Here is a 12806-nt window from a genome sequence, read left to right on the forward strand (position 1 = left end):
AATCAGTTACTTAAGAGGTATAATTTACAATCTCATACAAGATGACATAGTTTAACATTTTTAAGATGATACTCTGTGGTGAACGGGATGTTGTATGACATTTTAGGAGACATTTTGCTCAGCATAAAGGCCATTTCAATATTTTTATGAACTTTAAAACCCCAGACTACATGGTGCTAAAGAAATAAATAAGGCGATGGATCCAGATTACATTAGGTGTATTTAAAAAACAAAGATTTACCACCTCTAATCTTAAGAAATTACACTTTTAAGAGCAAAAATATCTTCTATTAACTGAGAAAACAATCAACAGATGAATTAACTATCAACAAATAATCTCAATGCATACAAATGGATTTAATTCAAGATAATGTAGCCTTAAAATACCCAGGGCAGCATTTAACTCATGTCCAAAATACTTTATTATTATTATTATTTTAGAAATTACCCTTTTAAGAGCAAAACATTGAATGAAGTAATTCAAAAAATAATCAACAAATTAATTAACTATGAAAAAAGGAGTCTTTCTGAGAATTCAATGCATGCAAATTGATTTAATTCAGGATAATGTAGCTTGAAAAATCCCAGGGCAACATTTAATGGTGACATATCACGCTTTTTTCATCAACATATATTGGTCTAAGAGGTCCCCAAAACATGTCTTTAAAGTTTATGCTCAAAAAAACACTTTGAAATCAGATTTTGGTCTGCCTGAAAAACCCTCTTCTTCAGTCTTCCTCAGAAAACTCTGTTTTCTCTCTGACCACGCCCCCTCCGAAAGTGGATGTGCCTCGGCTCTCCAGCACGTTGATCTAATGTTTACATGTTGGCTGAATATACACGGCTGCTCAGAGATCACGTTACTTCAACCCTCTGAATCTGATCCTGATGGAGAGGCGCCTGTAGCAGGACCTTTCTGAACGATTGGTCACAGATTTAGTGTTTCTTGTTGTTTTATTTATCAATATGTAGACGTGTGTCTTGGTACACAGCTACGAACATGTAGCTATGTGGCTATGCTAACTAGCGCTAGCACTTACCCATGATAAATAAAAATCATCCACTAGATCTTCAAATCTGCAGACGTGGGGAGTAAAACCGACCTCTGCCAGAAAGGCAGCGGGACCTTTTATGAAGGATTGGTCACAGATTTAGTGTTTCTTGTTGTTTTATTTGTCAGTATGTCGACGTGTGTCTTGGTACACAGCTACAGCTACAGCTACAGCTACAGCTACAGCTACAGCTACAGCTACAGCTACAGCTACAGCTACAGCTACGAACATATAGCTATGTGGCTATGCTAACTAGCGCTAGCACTTATCCATGACAAATAAAAATCATCCACTATATCTTCAAATCTGCAGACGTGGGGAGTAAAACTGACCTTTGTGTTTATTAAGACAGCCTACAACTAGCATGCCTCCCTCCTAAGCTCCTTGTTAGCACACATTTGTGCAGGGAATGAAAAACGGGGGAGGGATTCATTATTATTTTATACAGTCTATGGGCTGAACAAGCTCCGAGCTCTGACTCCGTGACAGACCGGATATTGTTGTGACGTAACAAAAACACGGAAGTCTGAAACGGCTGGTTTCACACACATTTACAGAAAGGTGGAGAAATCAGAACAGGGGCAGAATGGATTTTTCTCATTCTCGGGGGGTTTGTAGACAGGGACACATATTTCAGGTAGAGAACCATTAAAAAGTCCATTTTGCATGATATGTCACCTTTAACTCATGTCCCAAATTCTTTAAATAATAATAATAATAATAAAATTATTAATATCTTATAAATTACACTTTTAAGAGCAAAAATCTAATTAAATATATATATTTTTTAAATCAACAAATTAATTAACTATGAGAAAAAGGTCTTTATGCATAATTAAGTTCATACAAATTGATTTAATTCAGGATAATGTAGCCTGAAAAATCCCAGGGCAACATTTAACTCAGGTCACAAATACTTTATTATTATCATTATTTTAGAAATGACGCTCTTAAGAGTAATAATTGAATAAAGTATTTTCAAAAAATATTCAATGGATTCATTAAATATGCAAAAAAGTCTCTATGCATATTAAATTCATACAAATTAATTTAATTCAGTATAATGTAGCCTGACAAATCCAAGGGCAACATTTAACTCAGGTCACAAATTCTTTAAGTAATAATAATAATAATAATATTTATATTTTAGAAATTACACTTTTAAGAGCAAAAGTCTAATTAAATATATATATTTTTTAAATCAACAAATCAATTAACTATGAAAAAAAAGGTCTTAATGCATAATTAAATTCATACAAATTGATTTAGTTCAGGATAAATTAGCCTCTCAAATCACACAGCAACATTTAACTCAGGTCCCAAATACTTTATTATTATTGTTATGACAAATATGTCAATCTAATCACAGACTTCCCTCACTTTAATATTATTTTGCACATTTTTAACATCTTTTCTTTAAGCATTTCATTTCTGCACTTCGCCTAAAGCATCTAAATACCTCCTCCACCTTTAAATATCTTTAACATGCTTCCTTAAATTTTCATTTTTAATAATAATAACCATGCACAGGTATGTATTAACACACTGTTGTTTTCAGTAACCTAGTAATGACTGATATTCCCTGCAGACTCTCTCTCGGTGTGAACACTGTGCTCGGGGTTTCATGCAAACATGAGGTGTTGTTGTTGTTGGGATGATAAAGATGATGTTATTTAATACCATGGCAACCTGTGTCCCAAACACCCCCCTCCCCTCCCCTCCCCTCCTCTCCACTGTGTGCCCCCACAGCTGCAGACAGACCACCGTGAAACAGAAAGCATTAGCATTACAGTGAGTCCAGCAGGAACGGTCTGACCCTCTGTGACTGTTCCTGCTGATAAAGACTTCTATTAGAGCTTTACATCTTTTTATCTGTCCCCAAAACTCACCGAGACTCACTTAGAGACACTTCTGATGACATTACCGACACACACAGATACAGTTACACCCACAGAGAGAGAGGGAGAGAGGCTGAACACAGAGAGAATAAAGAAGGGAATAAAGAAGGAACCACTCTGCTTAGTCAAATCATATCAGTCTCTTATCGATTAACCGATATCCTCTCACAGGAGGACTCCCCACTGAGCCCCACTGGAGCTGCAGATCCACGGGGAAAAGTTGCAGCTCATTCTTTGGCTCCAGGATGGAAACCGTCGCTCCCAGGTGGAGCGACTCCAACATTTCCCTCACTTCACATTCTTAAAGAATCCCCCCAAAACCACGCTTTAACCGACTAAAGACAAAGAAGAGATGTAGTCTCACCTGAGAGAGGAGAAGAAGTCTGTGTTAGTCCCATGCATGGAGCAGTAATAACCCCAGAAAGCTGAGTTCTCCCCGCCGTGCTCTCCCGGAGCTGCTGGATGTGTGAGTGCGGATCCACCGGGTCTCTCCGAGGAAGGCAGCCGAGCTCCGGCTGATGTCACCGGGACAGGGAGGAGCCTCCCCGGGACACAGCTCCATCAGGACGTGATGTCACCGGTTCAAAACACTCTGGCTCCACATGCTGGATCACAACATTTCAAATTCAGACAAGAAGATTTACAAACAATCAACACAGACATTAAATAGATTTATGTTATTCATAATATTAAAGAACATTTTGTTAAGATAAGATTTTATTGATTGGAAAATTCAGTTGTTGCAGCAACACAGACATAATCACATAAAGAGAATAACTGTAAATAATATATTCAATTCAAATTTGTTTTATTGGCATGAACAAAGAGATGTTATTGCCAAAGCACATAAATTCATACAATACATTATATATATTCACAACACACTACACTCACCATATATACATTAATCACACACCATATTCATTACATATTATATTCATCACATACATATCAAACATATATTACATATTTTATATGCATTAATGAACGATGGTGTCACCTATACAGCATATCTCAATGTCCTCACCCGATGCAGCGCGCTCACAAAACCTCCACCCAAAATCAAACCCCATGGGATGGTGCGTCCCTCAGGCTGTGACAGGCAGACACATATTTAGCAGCCAGAGGAGCTGCTGACCCTTCCCCCAGGAGAACTGACAGTTTCTCTTCTGGGGTTCATGTTGGGAAGTTTGGTACCATTTTAGTAATGTCCCTGTAGTGGGAATGTCTTCGTAAAGAGAACTTGCTGCAGTGGAGGAGGAAGTGCATCTCTGTCTCTATGTCCCCTGTAGAGCAGTGAGCACAAAGATGCTCCTCTCTGGGCACTCATGTCTGTCTGTGTCTCCCTATAATATATATATATTTTAATAGGTAATTAAAAATAAGAATAAAAATTTAAGGTATATACAAATGTCACCCATGATAAGATAAGATACTCCTTTATTCATCCCACAACGGGGAAATGTAAGTGTTACAGCAGCAAAGTAGACAGTGCAAAACAGTATAAAGCAAACAAGAGCATATATAGAAATGATTAAAAATGTATTAGCAATTAAAAATAAAGAAGTAAAAATAAGCAAATCTTATATACACAATTAAATAAGTAAATTTACAAGTATTTACAAAAACCAGTGACGTGGTGAAAAATGTACACAGACTTGTAGCATAGGTATAAAACAATGTGCAGAACAGAACTGAGAAGATGAGTAGAAAAAAACGTATTGCACATGTAAGAAAAGAGGGATGAGTAATTATTGTGTAAATATTTATAATTACAGGCAGTAGGCAAATATTATTCAGTAGTGACAGGTTGACATGGTCATCAATCAATCAATCAATCAATCAACCAATCAATCAATCAATCAATCAATCAATCAATCAATCAATCAATCAATCAATCAATCAATCAATCAATCTTTATTTGTATAGCGCCAAACATAGGAGGTCTAGACCACTCTATGTCAAATTATGAACAGAGACCCAACTTCAAGACAGGGTAAGACTCAGTCTGACCTCACCTTAATCCGCCATGAGCATTGCACCTTGCAGTATTTAGCTAGTTACAGTGGCGAGGAAAAACTTCCTTTAACAGGCAGAAACCTCCAGCAGAACCAGACTCATGTTAGACACACATCTGCTGAGACCGTGTTGGGTCTGGAAGGAGGGATAGAGGAGAAGAAGAGAGAGAGGTGATAGTGATGGGACGAGTAGAAGCTGTATCAGCTGGAATCCAGATCGTCCGCAGCAGGAGGACGTCTACAGCAGCTCAGAGGAACCTACGAGACAATGGAGCTCAGGGACTCCAGAAAGGTCTATGGTTAGTAACTTTAATGGGACAGGTAGAGTTAAAATAAATGATGGGGGGTTGGGGGGAAGGAGGTGAGCTAGGATCCCAGTGTGTCAGTGCGCCAGTTCCCCCGGCAGTCTAGGCCTATAGCAGCATAACTAAGAGCTGGTCCAAGCCTGATCCAGCTCTAACTATAAGCTTTATCAAAAAGGAAAGTTTTAAGCCTACTCTTAAAAGTAGAGAGGGGGTCTGCCTCCCAGACCCTGACTGGTAGATGATTCCAAAGGAGAGGGGCCTGATAGGTGAGATTATGATTTGGTAATGACAGATTGTAAGCAATATAAATAAATAAATAAATATATATATATATGTAATATGACTGTATGAAGATAAAGAGAATAGTAAAAAAGAAAAGTACTATAAAATAGCACCATGATCAGTTGGTTGGTCTTTGTTATTTATCTTGTACCAAGTTTTCTTGTATTATTATCAGAGTTTCATGTCAAGTGTGTCGATCTGGTTCAGTTCAGGATGCTGTTCAGTTTTCTGCACTTTATATGAAAGCTATGAGAGGCTCACATTAACTGAATGATAGAGAACAGGTCTTACCAGAGAACATATTTCTTTAACAAAAACACAGCTGGGCGATAATGTTTTATGCAAAATCTGCAAACATGTCAGGGTCATGGAAATGTCACTATAGTCATTCTAGGAATGTATGAGTTTCCTGTCATTGTGTTTTCAATACCTTAGGATTTAAACTCTGGCTAACATTACTGATAGGAGTAACACACTTCCCAACATGTAATGCTGCTTAACAGTGTTGTTAGTGTTTAATCACTTTAAAGATGCACTGCTGTTAGCTAGAAACTCAACTCATCTGACTCATATATTAGCATTTAACTACTTCTTTGCTTTTGTTATTGTTTGCTAACAGTTGCTTTTCTTATTCTACCTTGTTTATGTTTATTTATTTATTTATTTGCAAAATTAAAAGAAAATACATTAAAAAAAATAGCAAAGATAATAATATAATGTGCAGGAAGAGGCAGAAAACTCAGAGAGCTTATTTGACGCCTCCATCGAAATATTGTTCTAATATAAAAAAATAATGAAAAAATACTAAATTGACACATAAAGACAATAATTGATACTAAAAATAAAATAACATAAGAATATAAAAAATTAACAATTAATATAAATACAGTTATTACATCAACAGAATTCAAAAGTACAAATCACTAGCAGCGGAAAGAGATGGATGGATGGATGGATGGATGGATGGATGGATGGATGGATGGATGGATGGATGGATGGATGGATGGATGGATGTGTGGATGGATGGATGGATGGATGGATGGATGGGTGGATGGATGGATGGATGGATGGATGGATGGATGGATGGATGGATGGATGGATGGATGGATGGATGGATGGATGGATGGATTGGTGGATGGATGGATGGATGGATGGATGGATGGATGGATGGATGGATGGATGGATGGATGGATGGATGGATGGATGTGTGGATGGATGGATGGATGGATGGATGGATGGATGGATGGATGGATGGATGGATGGATGGATGGATGGATGGATGGATGGATGGATGGAAATCACTAGCAAGATGTAAACATGTTGAGTGTTTAGCTTCTTCATAGCTAACAGCAACAAGTCAAATGCTAACATTAGCTGGTGTCAGCGGAAGAAGATGGGTGGATGGATGGATGGGTGGATGGATGGATGGACGGACGGACGGATGGATGGATGGATGGATGGATGGATGGGTGGGTGGGTGGGTGGGTGGATGGATGGATGGATGGATGGATGGATGTGTGGGTGGGTGGGTGAATGGATGGATGGATGGATGGATGGATGGATGGATGGATGGATGGATGGATGGATGGATGGATGGGTGGGTGGGTGGATGGATGGATGGATGGATGGATGGATGGATGGATGGGTGGGTGGGTGGATGGATGGATGGGTGGATGGATGGATGGATGGATGGGTGGGTGGGTGGGTGGATGGATGGATGGAAATCACTAGCAAGATGTAAACATGTTGAGTGTTTAGCTTCTTCTTAGCTAACAGCAACAAGTCAAATGCTAACATCAGCTGGTTTCTGTCATTACCTCATGGCTGTCAAATGTTATATATCTGGAACACGGCAAAATGATAAAAATAGAACTACATCAGAGTTTCCCACCATGACAGAGACATCACATGAAAATGACTGTCCAGTAAATGTGACCTATCAGGAACACACTGGGCCATGAACACACAGTCAGAATCAGATGATTCAATGATTTAAAGTCAGTCTGATATTAAAAATAAGTTGGTTTGAGAGGAGACGTGTGGGTGACTGTGTGATATTCAATAACTTTAAAGTGTCTGACAGAATAATTTATGATCTGCAGCGAGAAGTTCAGAGACAGAATATCAAACTGTGATTCAACCTCCGCCGAGACGCTGCTTCAGAGAGAAGAAACTTCATCTTTCCACGATGGAAAAATACATCAAATAGTCTGATCGCCTCAAAACTCCTTGTTTACTCTTTCGCTGAAATATTTCATACTGTCTATCAGTGATGTAGCACGTCAAACTGAATTCATCTAGAGCTCCTGACTGTAGAAAGAATATTAAAGTGTTTTTTAGACAAAGAAGACATCTTTGGTTAAAAGGTCAATCCTGACTGTAGGAGGTACAGTCAGAGAAGAAGAAGTGATGAGGGGTGAAAGACGCGTGGGCAACATCTCATCACGCTGCAGTGGTAACGAGGAAGTCTTTGAAGGATTCACTGTTAAAATGTTAAATTTAATTGAAAGACAGTGATGGAAGAAGTATATGAAAGTTACTTCTTATGAGACAGGCAGAAAATGTCATCTTTCATTTGGATTTCTGGATTACGCCAGGTGCCATCTCTGTTTGAACTTTTCATAAATGAGAGCTCCAGGTTTTACCAGTCTTTAAAAATCATGATCTGTAAAACTTGTCAGAAAAATCAACACTTGGACATACATGGCAAGATAAGAGCTAACTATAAAGACAGAAACCATGATTGAGAAACATTTATTTTGCATGTGTTTTAATTTTACAGTTTGACCCATGTCCCATCTGTTTACATTGAGGAGGCGGAGCTTATAGCCTATACTGCAGCTAGCCAGCAGGGGGAGCTCTAAATGTTTTAGTGAAGACTTATGGAGTCCAGTTTAATAAACAGTCTGACCACAACGCATGCTTTTCAACTCAGCTGTTCACCCAATTATGCAGAAAGATGTATGTCTCACTCTTAGCCTCAACAAAAGACTCCCTCACACATATACACATCATGGAGAGTGTGCAATTAAATATATGAGCTACATACTCATAACCATTTTCAAAGCAGGCTGTAAACATGTTTATTTCTGCTGTGTAAATGAGCATTTTCGTGCGGGCGCTGATGCGGATTTCTTGGCTTTTCCACACAGCCTCTAGTGGACACCTGAGGAACTGCACTGTTTTGCAGTTCAGCCCTGGCCTCATTTTTGTGGATAGATTGCCGCTTGCACTAAACACAAAGACCAGCAGCCTGTTGCATCAACTGGGTGTAAGTTCAAACGTAGCCTAGTTTGAATGCAATTTCTCATTTAGGATGGAGTTTACACTAGTTACAAATTACTTCTTACACTTGGCTCCTGGTAGGTGTAAAGTCCTCCATAGAGTACTGGTTGATACGGCGCATCGTTTTGAAAGATGGGGTCATTTGGAGGATGAGGAGACACAGAGGGTTCTCCCAGATAGATTATGACTGCAACGTGATATCCAAGAGAGATTACATCCTTTGGAAAAATATGATGACCAAGATTTACACTCCTGAGTATTAACATATGTTGTAGAGGTTAATTCTACCACTCAAAGTCACTATTATTATAGACACTGCAGATTAAGGCTTTAGGCTATAGTTAACACTAGGGGTGACCCCAAATAGTCGAATATTGGACGATTCGTTCTAACGAGTCTTAGTCAACTGCCAATCTCATAGTTGAATATTTGCATATGAAACGTGGATCATTCCATTCAAACCATGGGGGTGCTCAATGTCTAATTTTACATTATTTTCCTGTTTCCTGTAAAAATAGTGTCTCATATCCTATTTTTATATAAATAGACTTATTTAATGTAATTCTGAGAACAGCTCTTGAAGTGTTAGATCTCCTTAAAGTGGTAATTAAATCTCCCCTGGTAATTAAAGGTGGACTCTCCCATTTAGCAGGACCTGTGGAGCAGACGTACCTCAGCTGGCCTTTAAATCTTTCTACGTTCATGGCAGCTCAAAATGTCAGGAATTAAACTTCAGTTGATCCTAAAAACTAGTGATGAATATGAGGAGCAGCTTCATGAAGAGGGCTGTGAGATCAAGGATTACCGGACCACACAAAAACTGTACAGAACCAGGAGGGATACCCAAAGCTGTCCGAAGCCTCAAAAACAATCCACAGTATCCCATCCACCTCCACGCCATCAGAGAGGATATTCTCAAAGACAGGATTTACAGTCAACAAAGACAGGAGCGCACTTCTGCCCGTACACACGATGGTTTTCCTCACGTACAGTTTGAAAAGACTCAAGCGGACAAAGACGAGATGAAAGACTGTTTTAAAAGGTTCTGTTAAGAGATTTAAAAACCCTTTAGCTGGTTCAGGTTTGATTTTGAACATTATAAACATGTTTAGTCTTAAGTTGGACAAACTACCCTCTGCAGTGCTGCTCTCTGCTGTGTGAACACTGTTTAAATATCTCCTGATTCCTTTCTCTATAGTGGAGCGTTGTTCCATGTTTAACTGATGGTGGCCTTCTTTGAGTTTTCTCTCCTTCATCACCTCGTTGTTTTTGTAATATAGATTTAAAAAATCTAAGTTTTATACTTATAATATTCTGTTGTCCCTTTTACTTTAAGCTCTGAGTCTCTTAATTGTAAAGGGTTATGTGTAATATTGTCATGCGGTCACCATCATGCAGACTTTGGGTCAATAAGGAAAAACAACAAACATTCCACTATTCATCCACTATGGGCAAAATCTGATGAATCAGATTCCACTAAGCAAATCCTTAGTCGGGCTCACCCTTAGTTATCACCTTACTTTAGTTTGTTTCAGCTGTCGGTCAGTTCTGAGCAAGCGGCAAACTCCGGTCTCAAACGATGAAGCCAATGCGGAAGTGATATAAACTGCAATACATCGAAAATCCGCTTGAGGCTGGCTGCAGAAACAGCAGAAACCACATAGACATGAATGGGAAAAAGACGATCTTTGCAGCATTAATAAACATGTTTACAGCCTGGTTCAAAAACCGGCTTGGCCCTACAACGCTAATCTCTCTATCGGCACACACTGTACGGGGGGTGAATTTTTTTCTAACGTGACGGTTCAGAAGATATTAAGATTACGAGTTTTGCCCAAATAAGGACATGACTGACGTGACTCCCGGTCGGGAACACACAGCCATTGGCTAAGAGGCTCACACTACGTCACACTCTGCCTAGTTGAGTTCCGCATTACCAATATGGCTGCTGCCGTCAATTTTCTTCAAAACAGCTCTCAGGAACAGATGGGTGACGTCACGGATACTACGTCCATATTTTATACAGTCTATGGTTCTGAGACAGTTAGGCCCGAAAGATAACAATGCATCAAAATTGGTGCTTTTCTCTGATTGGCTGCTGGAAGTGTATACTTCATAGCTGAGACAATGTTGTGGTTAGTTTGGACGTTACAGTCTACTAGTTAAGATGAACCTTACATCTCTGTGGTGAAACCACACAACAACACAACTTAAGTTACAACCTAACTAGTTTCAACGTATGATTTAGTGAGGACTTTACAGCCTAACTTAGAATAGCTGGTGCAACAGGCTGCTGCTGACAGAGTTAACTTAAGGGATTACTCAAGGCACCACATGTCCACTTAAGGAGAACATAGGTCAGCTACTTTCGTTAGCTTCACTGCTAACAAGGCTGAAAGAAAACCAGTGCAATGGGAGAAGGAAAGTAGAGTCTGTGTGTCTGAAAGGTGTGATAAAACCAGCTTATAAGCAAATCAGTCAGTGTGGAGATGAATGACAAATTGCTGATGTAGGAACTGATCAACTCTGAGGCTCAGGTCTGTAATAAATCAGTCATTCCTGCTCCTGCAGACAAACAGGGCGTCCGCTCAGCTAAATTACATTACTACAGAGCGGACTGCTTCTACACACCGCATAATAACACCTGACACATCACGCTGCTTCATAGCCTTGAAAGTAAGCGAGCTCCCATCTCCACTGTGTCAGGGAAAATAGAAACAGATGTAGTAACAGTGAGCGGGCGGAATCAAAATCTGTTCATTTATATTCAGAGGGAGGCCTCGTCCTGATAAAACACATCAGGAGATGTGGGCTGTGATATTAAGGCTGGAGGCAGAGTGAAGACAGATTGAAAATATATCAAATAAGTTTCATAATACGTGTCTGCACATGAAACAAATGGAGCCATTATTGCAGAATTCTCTGAGTAGTGTAGATCCCCTTAACCTCCAGCTTCAGGCAAACACGCAGAGGGATTCTGGGAAGACGGAGTGAGAGTGGATAAGGGGGCCGTGTGCGTATACCTCCAACGTACAGTTTGAAATGAGCAGTCAGACAAACATTCTGTTAAACAGTGAAGATACAAACTGTCTGTCACTGTAAGAGAATTAAAGCAGCCTGATTAAAGAAGCATGACTCAGCGTCAGTGTGAGGAGACGTCAGCTCCAGCTGCGCCTCCCAAAGAAAGGCTGGAAGTCACGGACAAAGAAAGGAACAACAACCTCTGAAAAAGTACTGACACGTGACAAACAGGCCGTTTCCTCCTCTTCCTCCACGCCTGGGTTAACTCCTCCGACGGGAGTTTAACTTTGTGCCACCAGAACAGAGTAAACCATGTTTCTCACACACACACACACACACACACACACACACACACACACACACGTCAGAACAAACCGTTGTGTGTCATCAGTTCATATTTACTCTAAGATTCAGGGTTTAATCAGCAGGTAAACACTGTGCTGATGGATGGGTGTGTGTGTGTTTGTGCTCAAACTTTCCTGTCTTATTATAACAGTGTTGACATTTTTTATATGTTCACCATGACGACCTGCTTCATGTTGACTGAATAACATCCACCATACCAGAGTTTAAGCAGCTTTGATCTAACTCTCTGAATCATATGTACTCTTCATTTTAACAGGTTTGCTTTTGTGGGTCGCACAGAGGCACCAATTTAAGTTGCAGGCTGTTTCATAAGCAGCTAAAAATCCCTGACTGGAGCTTTAAAGTCTCCTTTCTTTTTTAAATGGCTCCATACAAAAGTTTCCACAACATGAGAATAAAATCATACAGAAAGTAAGAGTGAAAATAGACGGAAATGTCATCTGCAGGAGCCAGAGCTGCATGTGTACTACGATTATAATGTTTCTAGTAATATAAATTAATGGAGCGCCGCCTTCAGCCTAGTTCAGGCAGACCACTCGAGCTGCGCTCATTCATACTGACACGTCATCATCCTCCCTA

The 12806-nt window shown here is 39.6% G+C and overlaps 1 protein-coding gene across 1 annotated transcript in view; it reads right to left on the reverse strand.

Annotated features, from left to right (window-relative positions):
* Positions 1-3542, reverse strand: part of LOC117820745 (SH3 domain-binding protein 4) — a 55418-nt gene extending 51876 nt beyond the window's left edge. Inside the window, exon 1 of the mRNA XM_034694655.1 lies at positions 3315-3542. The gene's annotated coding sequence lies outside the window, so the exon portion shown is untranslated. The remainder of the gene's footprint in view (positions 1-3314) is intronic.
* Between the last annotated feature and the right edge of the window lie 9264 nt (positions 3543-12806).

Source organism: Notolabrus celidotus, chromosome 10 (genome assembly GCF_009762535.1).
Source record: "Notolabrus celidotus isolate fNotCel1 chromosome 10, fNotCel1.pri, whole genome shotgun sequence".
NCBI classification, from domain to species: Eukaryota; Metazoa; Chordata; class Actinopteri; order Labriformes; family Labridae; genus Notolabrus; species Notolabrus celidotus.